The following is a 13,447-nucleotide window of genomic DNA, read 5'->3' on the forward strand; positions in this document are numbered from 1 at the left end:
CTCTCTCTCTCCCTCCTCCTCCCTCCCCCGCCATCCCTCTCCCTCCCTCTCTCTCCCTCCCTTTCTCCCTCTTCCTCCCTTCCCCCCGCGCCATATCCAAGGGTTCCTTGTTGATATCCCAAATTCATGTCCCTCATCATCTCCACTGCCATTACCTTCATTCCAAACATTATTTCTCATTTAACTGCCCTCATAGCCTTCTAAATGGTTAAACTGTCTTCCACCTCTTGCCTCTCCAATCCATCCACCACACTGCAGCCAGCGAAACCTTTCTAAAATACTTTTTAAAAAAGAGAGACATCTTTAAAAAAAAAAAAAAAAAAGAGGCATCTCCCATTGTTGCCCAGACTATACTTAATTCTCCAGCCTCAGCCTTCTGAATAGCTGGAACTTCAGGTGCCTGCCAACCCACAGGTTCAGAGAATCCTTTTTAAAGGAAAAATTCCTCCGCTTAAAATCCTGTAGTAGCTCCCCACTCCATATAGGTTGAAGTTCAAACTCCTTAGCTTGGCTGAGAATCCCATCCAATCTGGCTTCTGCCTTATCTTCCTGTCTTATCTCACAAGCCCTTAGGTTCCAGCCCCACTGAGCTAATGCTGTTTCCAGAGTATACTGTGTTCTTTTATGCTTCCTTCCTTTATTCACGATCTTTGCTCTATCTGGAATGCCCTACCTCCCCTTTTTAACCTGACAAACAGCAGGTTAGCTCAAGGCACCTATTCAGTAAAACCCTCCTTGACCACCCCAAACACTTCGAGGCTTCCTTCACTGTAAAACACCATATCACATATCTCAAAGCAATGTAAGTATTGTTTGTGTGTCTGTTTCCTCTAGCAGAGTCTTAGATCTTTCAAGTCAGGATCTGTATCTGATTTTCCCTGTTTCTCCAGTACCTGAATTATAATACAAATAAGCTGACATATAAGATTTGAATGTAAATAAGAGCACCCAGTTTTGCGAGAAAATGTTATGGGGTAAAAAAGTACCTTTCATTATTTGTAAAAGTGTTCAAATGATATTATAGTGGTTTTATAGAGGGAGGTATTACATGTTCGTACAAATACAGGATTCTATATTCAGTATACTGAGTTCGAGGAAATTACTGACTCTGTATATTTAATTATATACTACTGACCATGAATAAAGATACTCAGCTACATAGCTAAAAAGAATACACTGACAATATTATAGCAGACAACAACAAAAAAGAAAAATGAACCATGGAGGCAAATATTGGAGATGTAAGTTGGTACTAGCAACTAAAAAACATGTCACAGTATCAAATACATCTGAGAAAATTCCTATACTGTATATGCAAACACAGCATGTAGCAGTAAAATTGTGTATAAAGCAACAAGTTAGTATAATATATTTAAACTTTACATGAAGGTTTAATTCATGTAAACAAGTATTTCAGTAAAAAAACTGGAACAACTCTTACAACAAAGTAATAAATTTGAAGAAATTCCAATGTTATGTTCATACATAGAAAAAAGGCAAATATGTTACCAAATGTTCATATATATTAAATTGCAGGAGAAAAATTAAATATGTGTTATAGAAGCTAGTTTTGAGAATTATGGCCACATAAGAAATGAAGGCTGTTTCTAAGTGTCATAGAGTTTTTATCTTTACCCTCAAATTCATTTTTAAAGCCTGATAACCATTGTTACTACTGGATTCTAAATGAATCTCTTAATCTTTGACCTTAGCTGCATTAGAAACCAAGTCAAAACTATCATCAAACAACAAATTGTACAATTGTACGCAGGTTTCCAAGAGTGTTACTAATTCACATTATTTAAACTATTTCACATTTGGCTTTTGTTTTACAGCATTCCATGGAGTTTTGGCCCATTCACAGTTGTGACGTTGTGAGCCTCTTTCTTCCTCTCAGTATCATACTCAAAATCTGAAGCCTGCGTCCACCTGTTCTCTTCCCTCATGAATCCTTTAAATAGATTCTTGATAGCCTTATCTGAAGGTTGCAAATGGCTAATTAAGTCTCCTGGAATTACAGCTAAGCCTTTTATTGTCCACTCTGATCAATCAAAACTCACTCCAGACTAATACGGCAAGTTTCCTTGGTAGCCCACCAGGGCAGCTAGACCACACTTTTGACTGTCCACAATTTCATCTCTTCCTTGTTCATCCAAATTTTTTCATGGACCTAAAAACAAATTGGAAATTCTTTCTTCTAATTTTGGAAACGACTTTCTTTTAAAAATTAGAAAAAGTAGCAGTTGTGTATCATTAACAAAATATGCTAATCGAATTATAAGATATAATTTCTCATATCTACAACTCTTTTTTTTCTTTTTGCTTGGATTTGAGATCCCAACACAACTCTTAATAGTACCTTTGGGTTGGGTTTAATGGCCCATTGAATGTGTGCCATTAAATGTGGGACTTAGTTTCCCAGCAGTATCACTTACCTATGTGTACTAGTTATCAATTACTGTGCAATAAATTACCCCAAAATTTATTAGCTAAAAATAACAATAGAGACTCTTTATCTCACAGTTTCTGTGAATCAATAATTTAGTAGTAGCTTAGCAGGAAAGTTCTGGTTCAGAGTCTTTCATGATATGGCAATCAAAATGTCAGCTACATGCTAAATAAAAGAATCTGGACACATAAGACCACATAATTCATTTGTATGAAATCATTTGTATGAAATTTTCTGAAAAGACAAGTCTACAGTCACAGAAAATAGGTTAGTGGTTGCCTGGGGCGGAAGGTAGAAGTGAGAGTGACTGCTAATGGATATGAGGTTTCTTTTTGGCATGATATAAATATTCTAAAATTAGATTGTGGTCATGGTTGGGCAGTTCTGTAAAATTACTAGAAATCACTGAATTGTATACTTGAAATTAGTGAATTTTATGGTAATTAAATTATACTTTCAATTAAGCTATCTAAAAAAGAAATATCAGCTAGGGATACAGTCATCTGAAGTCCTGACTGAAGCTAAAGGCCCTGCTTCCAAGATAGCAGGCTCTCATGGCTAGCAAGTTGATCCTAACAGGCAGATGGAGGCCTCAGTTCCTATGTGTTCCTCTCCACAGTGCTGGGCGAGTGTCCTCAAGACACGACAGCTGGCTTCTCCAACAGCAAGTGATCCAAGAAAGAGACCAAGGTAGAAACTGCCATGTCTTTTATAACCTAGCCTTGGAAGTCACACACCATCATTTCCACCATATTTTATGGGTGCAAAGGCCAGCTGTAACTTACTGTGGGAGACTATTTCCCAAGAAAGTGAGTGCCAAGAAGGGAGAGTCGTGAGCAGCCATTTTGTAGGTTATCCACTACACCATGGAACTCAAGGACTTTATCTTCAAGACTCAAGGGGCATGATTTGTGTCTTTATTACTCTTACCTACAGCGGTAACTGGAATTTCTACTCATAAATCTACAGTATCATAATGTTGATCTTTGATATATCTGTTATTAGTTCTTGTTGAGCTATATATATAATTTAAATATTAAATTTCTCAAGTGATTCCATTTGTTTGAGGATCTAATATCCATTTTTAAAAAATATGTCTTCTAGTTGTGGGGACCTTACAGTTTTCCTAGGGATGTCTAACACTTTAAGCTGCTGGTTTCTTCAGTTGTATAGCAATGGAAGCCCTGACTTTCTGTTACCAGTTCATTTTGCAGTCTATTGTGTGAAAGTCTGAAATTGATGTCGTAGCAATACCTTTATTGCTTTTCAGTCATAAACTATAGCAATGATGCATTTTAATCTAAAATATCATAGATGTGAACCTATATCAGTTATCACTTTAATAAACCACTCTGAAACATAGTGGCTTAAAACAACAATTATTATTATTTCGTATGTTCTGTAAATTGGTTGGGAAGTTCTTCTGCTGGTTTCACTTATAGAACTGCAGTGAACTGAAAGTTCACCTGTGGTAGAAGGTCCAATTTCAGTGAGCTGAAATTGCACCACTGCACTACATCCAGCCTGAGCAACAGAATGAGATTCTGAAAAAAAAAAAAAGAAAAAGAAAAAGAAAGAAAGAAAGAAAGGAGAAAGAAAGAAAGAAAAGAAAGAAAGAAAAAAAGAAAAGAGAAAAAAAACTGGAAGCTTGTCACTTGTCACTGAATTTCCAGGCAACTATGGAGCCTTCTCACCAGCCTTGGGTTTCTCCATCTGGATTTTTACATCAGAGAGAAATAAACTTCTATATTATTTAAGCCACTATGTTTTGTGTCTCTGTTAGAGGTGTTGCTCATTCTAACTTTTAGCTGTGTGTGTGTGTGTGTGTGTGTGTGTGTTTATTTGCTGAAGCCTGGCAAAGTACCTGGAATATAGTAGGAACTCAAGAAATGTTAATTAAGCCAAGTAGTTATTAACTGTATTGGGGTACATTATGTAAATTTAGTGAAAATGTTGCAAATATTTTAGAACTTACATACGTTTTCAAGGCCTCGGAAAACAAAATACTACATCCTGTCGAGAGGGCAGATGGTAGTTGTGGGGAGAGAAGGCCAGTAGTATTGAGATAAAGGATAAGGACTGAACAAAAGTTGAAGTTAGTTACTAAATCAGGCATGGTCTGCTAGGTAATCAACAGACCATTTTGTGCATCTGGAGAAATGAATTAATTTTGCTGGTGTGGTACTTGAGCAAAATACAATTTTAAAGAGAGAGAGAAACAAGTTCATTTCATGCTAGACTTAGAGAGCAAAATGAACTTGTGTTGTTCTGGTTGCTGAGAGAAAAATCAGTCAAGCTAACAATCAGGCATTGTGGTGTTGAAATCACCAAGTATTACACAGTACTCTTAGGGGTGGGCCAGGATGGTCAGGGAACTGAGCCTCCCAACACCACACCCCTAAAGGGAAGTGAGAGGGGAGAGGAATCAGCACTTCCTCAAGGTGAAGAGATGGCATCCCTGCCTGCAGAAAAGAATTTGTATCTGGGGGCAGCAGAAACAAGCATGTGCCAGAGGGTCTGGGTCCAGTGTTTGTTTTTTGTTGTTGTGTGGTGGTGGTGGTGGTTTGTATTTCCCTGCATGTGGGTGTGCCTACATGGGTCAGGTGTTAACCAAAAAAACCAGACGTTATCAATTGACTGTCCTTTTAATCTAGTTCTATATACTGCAAGCATATTTGTATAGGCATATTCCTGTGACCATTAACCCTTCTACATATGAAGCAAGATTATGAAAAATGTTCAGGATAGATTAAGGTTTTTATTGCATTTTTCAAAAAGAAGATTGTAAAAAGAAAAAACTATCCACCAACATATGAACGGATAAATTGTGCTATCTACATACAATAGAATATTACTCATAGTGAGGAATGAAGTACTGACATATGCCATAATGTGGATGACCTTGAAAACATTTATGCTCAATAAAGGAAGCCAGACACAAAGGTCCCATTGACTACACATTTATATGAAATTTCCAGAATAGGTAAATCCATAGAGATCTTAGAAAGCACATTGGTATTGCTGGGAGCCAGGGGAAGAAATGAATAGGGGTCCAGGGTCTCCTTGTGTGATGATAAAAATGTTTTGGAACTAGAGTCAATGGTTGTACAACACTGAATGTATTAAGTGCCCCTGAACTGTTGACTTTCAAATGGTTAATTTTATGTTATATGAATTTTACCTCAATAAAAAGAAACAGTCACTTTTTGTTAATTAACAGAAACAAACTCCGTGTGTGTACAAAGAAAAAGTTCTAGAAAGTAGATTAACAGCTCTCATGTCTAGTTGATAGAATTATAAACAAGTTTAATTTCAATCTCTTTCCACATTTGTTTCCAATTTTTCTACAATGAATATATATGAGTTGCTTTTATATTGGGAAAATATAATGATTTTAACTTTTTAAACAAAAGATGGCCTTTCTTTAAGTCTATGAAGAAGTTTAATTAAGAAACTAGGAAATCATGTTCAGATTAACATTATGTATTCCGTATCAGTTGCAAAATTAAATTTTAAATGAGGATATAAAGTTTTGTGGAGTATTATTTCACTATTTTTAAAACACAATAATTTGTGCACACTTATATGTAAAATTTCAAATGTGAATGCAAAAGACATGTTTAAATTTGTTTAAAAGACAGGCATTGCAGAGGGTTCCTGAACAAGTCTATCGGCCCACTGGGCCTTTGATCTTGGAGTGGATGATGACTTCCATAGCTGTACAACAGTGTCAGTAGGCCTACAACCCTGAAATCTCACCACCTTTGAAAAGCGGTTGGTAAGGAGCCAGTAGTATTTCTGGTAAACAAAGTCCAAAAGATCCACCATATCAACAGTGTCTTTTGCCTAGAGGTCTTTCTCCCTTACCCTCTCCAACCACAGCTCCACCCTAATTCAACATTGTCTTCAAAGCCCAGCTTTCAAATCACCTAGGTAAAATGTTTCCTCCCAATGATGTTAAATAAATTTATCCCACCCTCTGTTCCCCTAAATCTTTGTGTCTTCACTATGAGATTTATCATATTACTTCTATTACAGTACACTTTTTCAGTGAGTTAGCAGCACAACTCCCATGCAAATATAAAATGAAATTATGCCAAATATTTTATTCAACTCATTCCTTAAGAAACCAGTAAGATGTTAAAGTAGTTCAAATAAGAATCCGACTTACAGAGATTTATATTTTCTACCTGACAGTTCATTTGCATTGCTTATGAAAATGAGTGAGTTATATTGCTATTAGTTTTCAAAAAATTTAGCTTTTATTCTCAGTGTTTTTAAATAGCCTGGTAAATAGCAAATCAATCAAGTAACATCAAAGAATCTTTAAAATTATCTGAGGCAACGCCCAGCTCTTCACTGAAGGTACACTTGACAATTTATTTTGCCTATTTCCAAGTCTTGAATAATTTTTCTTGGCAATTCATAGCTTAGACCTCTGTCTACAGAGTCTGTCTGCTAGAGTATGAGTTCAAAACTGTATCTTCAGATATTGGTTAAATTAAATACTGAGAGCGTCTTCATTTCAGGCAGCAACAAATACTCTAGGGATACAAAAATGATGCAAAGGCAGAAAAACTTCTTCCCCTGGCTTCAGGGCCTTATTTAGTACATATTAAGCATAGAAACAAATAATTTATATACAATATGAAAGAGCTATACCTTAAGATAAATCTGTGGCATGTACAAAATGGAATCGTGAGACAGCACAATTACGATTATTTTCAGGAAATCAATACACATACTCCCAATGCAAAAACTCATTCATGACTTCCCTACTGAAAATTCAGTTCAACCACACACAAAAGTTTTGGCATGTGAGGAAAAGATAATAATATGATAGGTGATATTTATGGAGCACATTATCTTTAATGCTTATGATTACCTAATAACATAGGCACTTTTATGAACCCCCTTTTTATAGATGAGGAAACAGAAGCACACTAAGGTCATACAATGCAAGACTCTGTAGACAGAAATATAAGCTATGAATTGTCAAGAAATTCATGGGAATAGGCAAAATAAATTGTCAGATGTACCTTCAGTGAAGAGCTTGCCCTCTAAGAACTGAAAGTCTAATGAAGTAGGAGAAATACAAAAGTGATATAATCCCATACAATGTAATAATGGTATTAAGGAGTACAGTGTAATAATTATGCCAAATATAGTGGACACGTTTTGAGATGCCAATCCAAATCATGCCCCCTTTGAAATTTCCTCCATCTATCATCTCTGCGAAAAGGGGGAACCTAACTGACCATGTTTGTCCCATCTGATCTCCACAAAGTCCTGGATCAGCTGATTGAATTGGGGTTCTACATCTATTCAAGTGAAAAGTAACTTACAGTCTGGGCTGAACCAACCAGATTTTCTGAGCTGGGAATGTGAAATTGGGACACAGAGATCCTCACTTGAACAATAGTGGATGTAGGACTTAAAAGAACTTGCAAAGTTGGGATTGAAGGGAGCACAAGGACAGGCCAAAGTGTGAAGCCAAGGAACCCTAAATGAGCAGAAAAGGCTGTGCTGCAGAGAGAAGCAGCACACAAGGTAGAGCACAGCAAGAAGTGGAAATCACAGGGCGCAGCAATGGAATTACAGACTCTGACCCTGTCTTTCTAAGTGCACATCCTCTGCGGCCCGATTGCCTTTTCTTTTCTGAAGTCCATGAGATGCCTGCTGCATCCTTTTTATTAAACTTTTTTGTTGCCCTTCCTTTTACTTGATCAGCCCTAACTCGCCCAGGTCCTGAAGCATTCATTAGAGAAAGAGGTATAAAAAGCGTATGTAAAAATAGAGGCAACAAGTTACACAGTACGCTCAGAGAAAGCTAATCACCTTATAGTGACTGAACAGCACGTTACATTGTGATTTCTGTAGGCATCCAGACTGATGCTCTGATCAATTAGTATTCATTTACCTGAATTGGCTCCTTCCTCCCAAGCCTGCTCCCTGTACTACTTCTCACATGGTGGCTTTTCTTCCTATCTCTCCATCTATGGCAGTAGGAGTGTGCCTCTGCACCCCTATATTCCTTTATGTCAAGTTGGATGAGTGACTTTCTTATTTATTTGAGTTGGAGTCATGATGAGTACCAAGTCCAAAGCTAGCAGACCACACTTAATTTTTGTTTAGACTTCTTATGAATTATAATTTTTCTAATCATTTTTTCTAACAAAAATTGGATAGTTTTTTGTTTGTTTGTTTTTGAGACAAGGTCTTGCTCTGTCACCCAGAATGTAATATAGTGGATCCATCACAGCTTACTGCAACCTCAACCTCCAGGACTTGAGTGATCCTCTCACCTCAGCGTCCTGAGTAGCTGGGACTACAGACACCTGCTGTTACACCTGGATAATTTTTACTTTATTTTATTTTATTTTATTTTATTTTATTGAGGTAGAGTCTCACCCTTGTTGCCCAGGCTGGAGTGCAATAGTGCAATCGATCTCAGCTCACCGCAACCTCCACCTCCCGGGTTCAAGCCATTCTCCTGTCTCAGCCTCCCGAATAGCTGGGATTAGAGGCATGTGCCACCACGTGCAGCTAATTTTGTATTGTTAGTAGAGATGGAGTTTCTCCATGTTGGTCAGGCTGGTCTCGAACTCCTGACCTCAGGCGCTCCACCCACCTCAGCCTCCCAAAGTGCTGGGATTACAAGTGTGAGCTGCCATGCCTGGCCTACACCTGGATAATTTTTAAATGTTTTGTAGAGACAGGGTCTCCCTATGTTGTTGGTCTCAAACTCCTGGGCTCAAGCGATCCTCCCACCTCAGCCACCCAAAATGCTAAGACTACAGGTGTGAGCCACCGCGCCTGGTCAAAAGTTGGATAGTTTTTAAAAAACACTGGCTACTTGCAGAAAGAAGTCTAACTTAAGAAAACCATAATTCCCTACAACTCTTTCAGAGTTAAAGGAAAAAAAGTCATATTTGCTTTTATGGAACTAAAATAGTTACTAGAGTTTTGGCTATTGATCTGTGACCAATGATTCCTGTAGGATGCTTTCTGCCTATTCTAAGTCTACAAAATCAAGCCGGTTTCCAATTCTCTTCACTTAACACCCCCAATAAGATGCTTTTTCTGCCTTATCAGCCTCTAATAATTTTTTTAAAGTCAAAGCGAGTTCATTAAGAAAGTAAGAGAATAAAGAATGGCTACTTCATAGGGAGAACAGTGGCATGGGCTTCTCAGCTGCTTATACTTATTGTTACTTCTTGATTATATGCTAAACAAGGGGTGAATTATTCATGAGTTTTCTAGGAAAGGAGTGGGCGATTCCCAGAACTGAGGATTCTTCCCCTTTTTAGACCATATGACATAACTTCCTGATGTTGCCATGGCATTTGTAAACTGTCATGGCACTGGTAGGGGTGTCTTTTAGCATGCTAATGCATTATAATTAGCATATAATGAGCAGTGAGGACGACCAGAGGTCACTGTCATCACCATATTGGTTTTGGTGTGTTTTGGCTGGCTTCTTAACCACAGCCTGTTTTATCAGCAAGGCCTTTATGACCTGCATCTTGTGCTGACCTCCTATCTCATCCTATAACTCAGAATCCCTAACCTCCTGTGAATGCAGCCCAGTAGGTCTCAGCCAATTTTCCCAACCCCTGTTCAAGATGGAGTTGCTCTGGATTGAACACCTCTACATATTTCCCCCCTTTCTTTTACAAGGGAACCCTTAATTCTAAGGGTTATAAAGGGGTAAAGATCCATCTTCTGTAACGGATCCATCTTCTGCCCCTGAATAGGGGCAATGATATTCCTGCCTAGCTATTAAGGTATTTTGCATCCAGGGCAAAGAGGAGCTCAGTCAGAAAGTGTTGGTACGGCAAGGGCCATTCATAAATCTTGAGTTTCTGGAAGATTAATAAGTGTTCGATTTAAGAAAACATTCAGTAAGCTTATCCTGCATTCCTATACAAACAGTACAACCGCAATATATTCCACAACAGTAAAGCAAAATACATAAAATTATCCCAAGTAAACTAAATTAGAAGGCTTTCCATGAACGGTGCAACGTTGGAACCAAGCTGATATGGGGTTACCAGCTGATTCCAATAAGTGTCCAGAATTAAAATACTGAACCAGATTTTTATACTACCCATCCCTCTTGTTTCTTCTGAACTGCAGTCAGAGATCACTGATTGGTTCACAGGAATAAGCAGGGTTAGTCTAAATTGCAACTAAGCTATAGCATTGGGCAGTTTCCATTGTCCTTCCCAGAAGGAGCCAAAAGCAGTCCATTTTGAGCTCGCAAAGGCTTTTAACTGCTCAAGATTATATTTAGGGCTAAGTATAACATGAACCCCAAAATTCCTGTTCCCTGGATGGTGGAGACCAAGAGAAAGTACTGCCACATGGTTACAAGGTCAAGCTCCCAAGGACATAAAACACAACGAGAGGGAAACTTCATCTAATTTTTTTTGTTTCAGAGACCTGCAGCAAAGTTTGTAACTGACCAGTTTCCTGGAGCGTCTTGAGCAGCAGGTTTACAGGGGTCCCAAGCCGATGTTCTATCCTAAGGTACTCCTCTTTTTGACAGAACAATGCAGAAAGACAAATTTATAGCACAAACTACACCAAATTCACTATATCTTAAGACTGACTTCACACATCCTTTTTTCCATTAATCAGAACTTTGCAGAGAAGACAAACAGTGATTTTTACCATTCACTCAACCAGTATGCACAGGGAGAGAGACGAGAAGTCTGACCGGTAAGAACTCCTTACCCTTTTGCAGGCATGCCAGGTTTCTGGGTTTTCTTTCCCTGAGCAGCCCTAACAACCTTGCTCACTGCATGAACGCCCTGGGGACCAAGCTGCAACTCAAAGGAAAATCAGCCTTTTTTGTTTCATGGAATCATAGGCAAAACCCTCTCAATATTGTAGAATGCCACCCAACTAGCTGCATGGGGAACCTGAATTAACATTGTCTATTCCCTTTTGCTCCAGCCAGTGTAAAATAAGTGTGACCAAACAGACATTAGCCACTCCCCTTAGCATCCAATATTGAACTGACAAGGGTCAAGCTTGCCCCTGGATGAACCCTGTCATCTTTAATCCAACCTCCGACCAGGACTTTCAATATGTGGTCTCTGGGCAAGATGGTCGCCCTGAGTAACAGGAAAGATAGGAAAGGGAAAGGAGAGAAAAGGAGAAAACCATTGTCTGTGGCAGTGTAGGAAAGGCGAGGAGCTCAGAGAGGCCAGAGAGAGACCCGCCCATTGCAGCAACACTGAATCAAAAGTTCAGGCAGCTGCTTGTTGGTAGTGAAGGGATGTTTTTCCAGCAGTCCCATCAGCTCTCTAGTTTCCCTTTTGGGGAGAAAAAAAAGCTCCCTATGTCCCATGATCCTGTACATACCTAATCCTGTCACCCACAGCCTTCAGCATAGAGTGCAAGGCAGATTAATTCAAAGAGAATAGCAGTTAACATCCCATAGTGCCAAATCCATTTTTAACCAAGAGGGACTTTACTGAGAGGGGCCTCTAACCCCATAAATGTTAGGAAGGACTCTAACATTCCTAAGTTGGGCTTCAAATCCAAGTTTGGTCAAGCATTCTCGCCTTTTATTAAGAGGGGCCTTTAACCCTCTCTGTCTTAGGAGGGACTCTAACTCCCCTAAGTTGGGCCTCTAACCCAATCCCATCCTTTACCTGGGTACTCCACCACTTACCCAAAGTCAGCCAGTTGGTGCTGCAGTCTATTTCCTTTGGGTCGTGGCCTCCTTAGTATCATCCCTTCATGGTTCACCAGGAAGATGTTACTGGAAGGGGGTCTGGATGCACATCCAAAGAGAGGGTTCTTGGATCTCAAACAAGAAAGAATTTGTGGTGAATCTATAAAGTAAAGTGAAAGCAAGTTTACTTAAAAAGTAAAAGAATAAAGAATGGCTATTCCATAGGCAGAGCAGCCGTAATTTTTTACTTTTTAAAAAAATATTTTGAATCACCCTGTGTAATAATTGATTATGGGCTAGCTTTAGAACCCTTGCTTTTGTTTTGTCTTCTTTTTTTAATAGCTTTCTCTTAGAGTTTGGTTAATAAATTGGCAGTGGCTTACAAATTAATTGTACATATAGAAGCAAAGTCATGTTATTTTGAGATTATCTCATTATATGATAATAATGTAATAGGCTCCTGCTTGAACCCTAAGAGGAGCCAGCCTGACAAGCTAAACACTCTGGGATAATTACATCATCCTTATAATAAATTATTTACACCTCTAGCACAAAACCTTTCAGCTCAACTGGTTATTATTTCTGTTCTTGACTTCCCCCACCACACCCTACCTCAAACATCTCTACCAGGTTGAAAGCATGTGAAAGAAAGGTGTGGAGATGGGGGAGCATTCTTTTTTTCTTTTTTCTTTGTATTTGAGACAGGTTCTTAACCAGGTTGGAGTGCAGTGGTGTGATCACAGCTCACTGTAGCCTCCACATCCCAGGCTCAAACGATCCTCCAACCTCAGCCTCCTGAGTAGCTGAAACTACAAGTGCAAACAACCACAACCAGCTAATTTTATTTTTTTTATTTTTTTTGTAGAGATAGGGTTTCACTTCGTTGCCCAGGTTAGAAGGAACATTCTAGACTCTACCATCTAGTCTTTTGGGTTCACAAGATTTTTTTTCACCTTTTAATTCACTGTTCTGTTTTCTTTCTAAATGAGAATCCAGGTTTACTGAGAAGGAATTTTGATATCACATTCACTTATCAGGAACCAAAGGGTACTTTTTTCTTTTTTAAGAGATGGAGTCTCACTATGTTTACCAGGTTGGTCTTGAACTCTTGGCTTCAAGCAATCCTCCCACCTTGACCTCCCAAAGTGCTAGGATTACAGATACGAACCACCACAATCAGCCCCAAAGGGTAATTCTTAAAGACTAAGATAACCTCTCTTGTGTTTTCTTTTTTCTTTTTTTTGAGATGATGTCTTGCTCTGTTGCCCAGGCTGGAATGCAGTGGCGTGATCTGGGCTCACTGCAATCTC

Source organism: Colobus angolensis, unplaced genomic scaffold (assembly GCF_000951035.1).
Source record: "Colobus angolensis palliatus isolate OR3802 unplaced genomic scaffold, Cang.pa_1.0 Scaffold78, whole genome shotgun sequence".
Classification (NCBI taxonomy): domain Eukaryota; kingdom Metazoa; phylum Chordata; class Mammalia; order Primates; family Cercopithecidae; genus Colobus; species Colobus angolensis.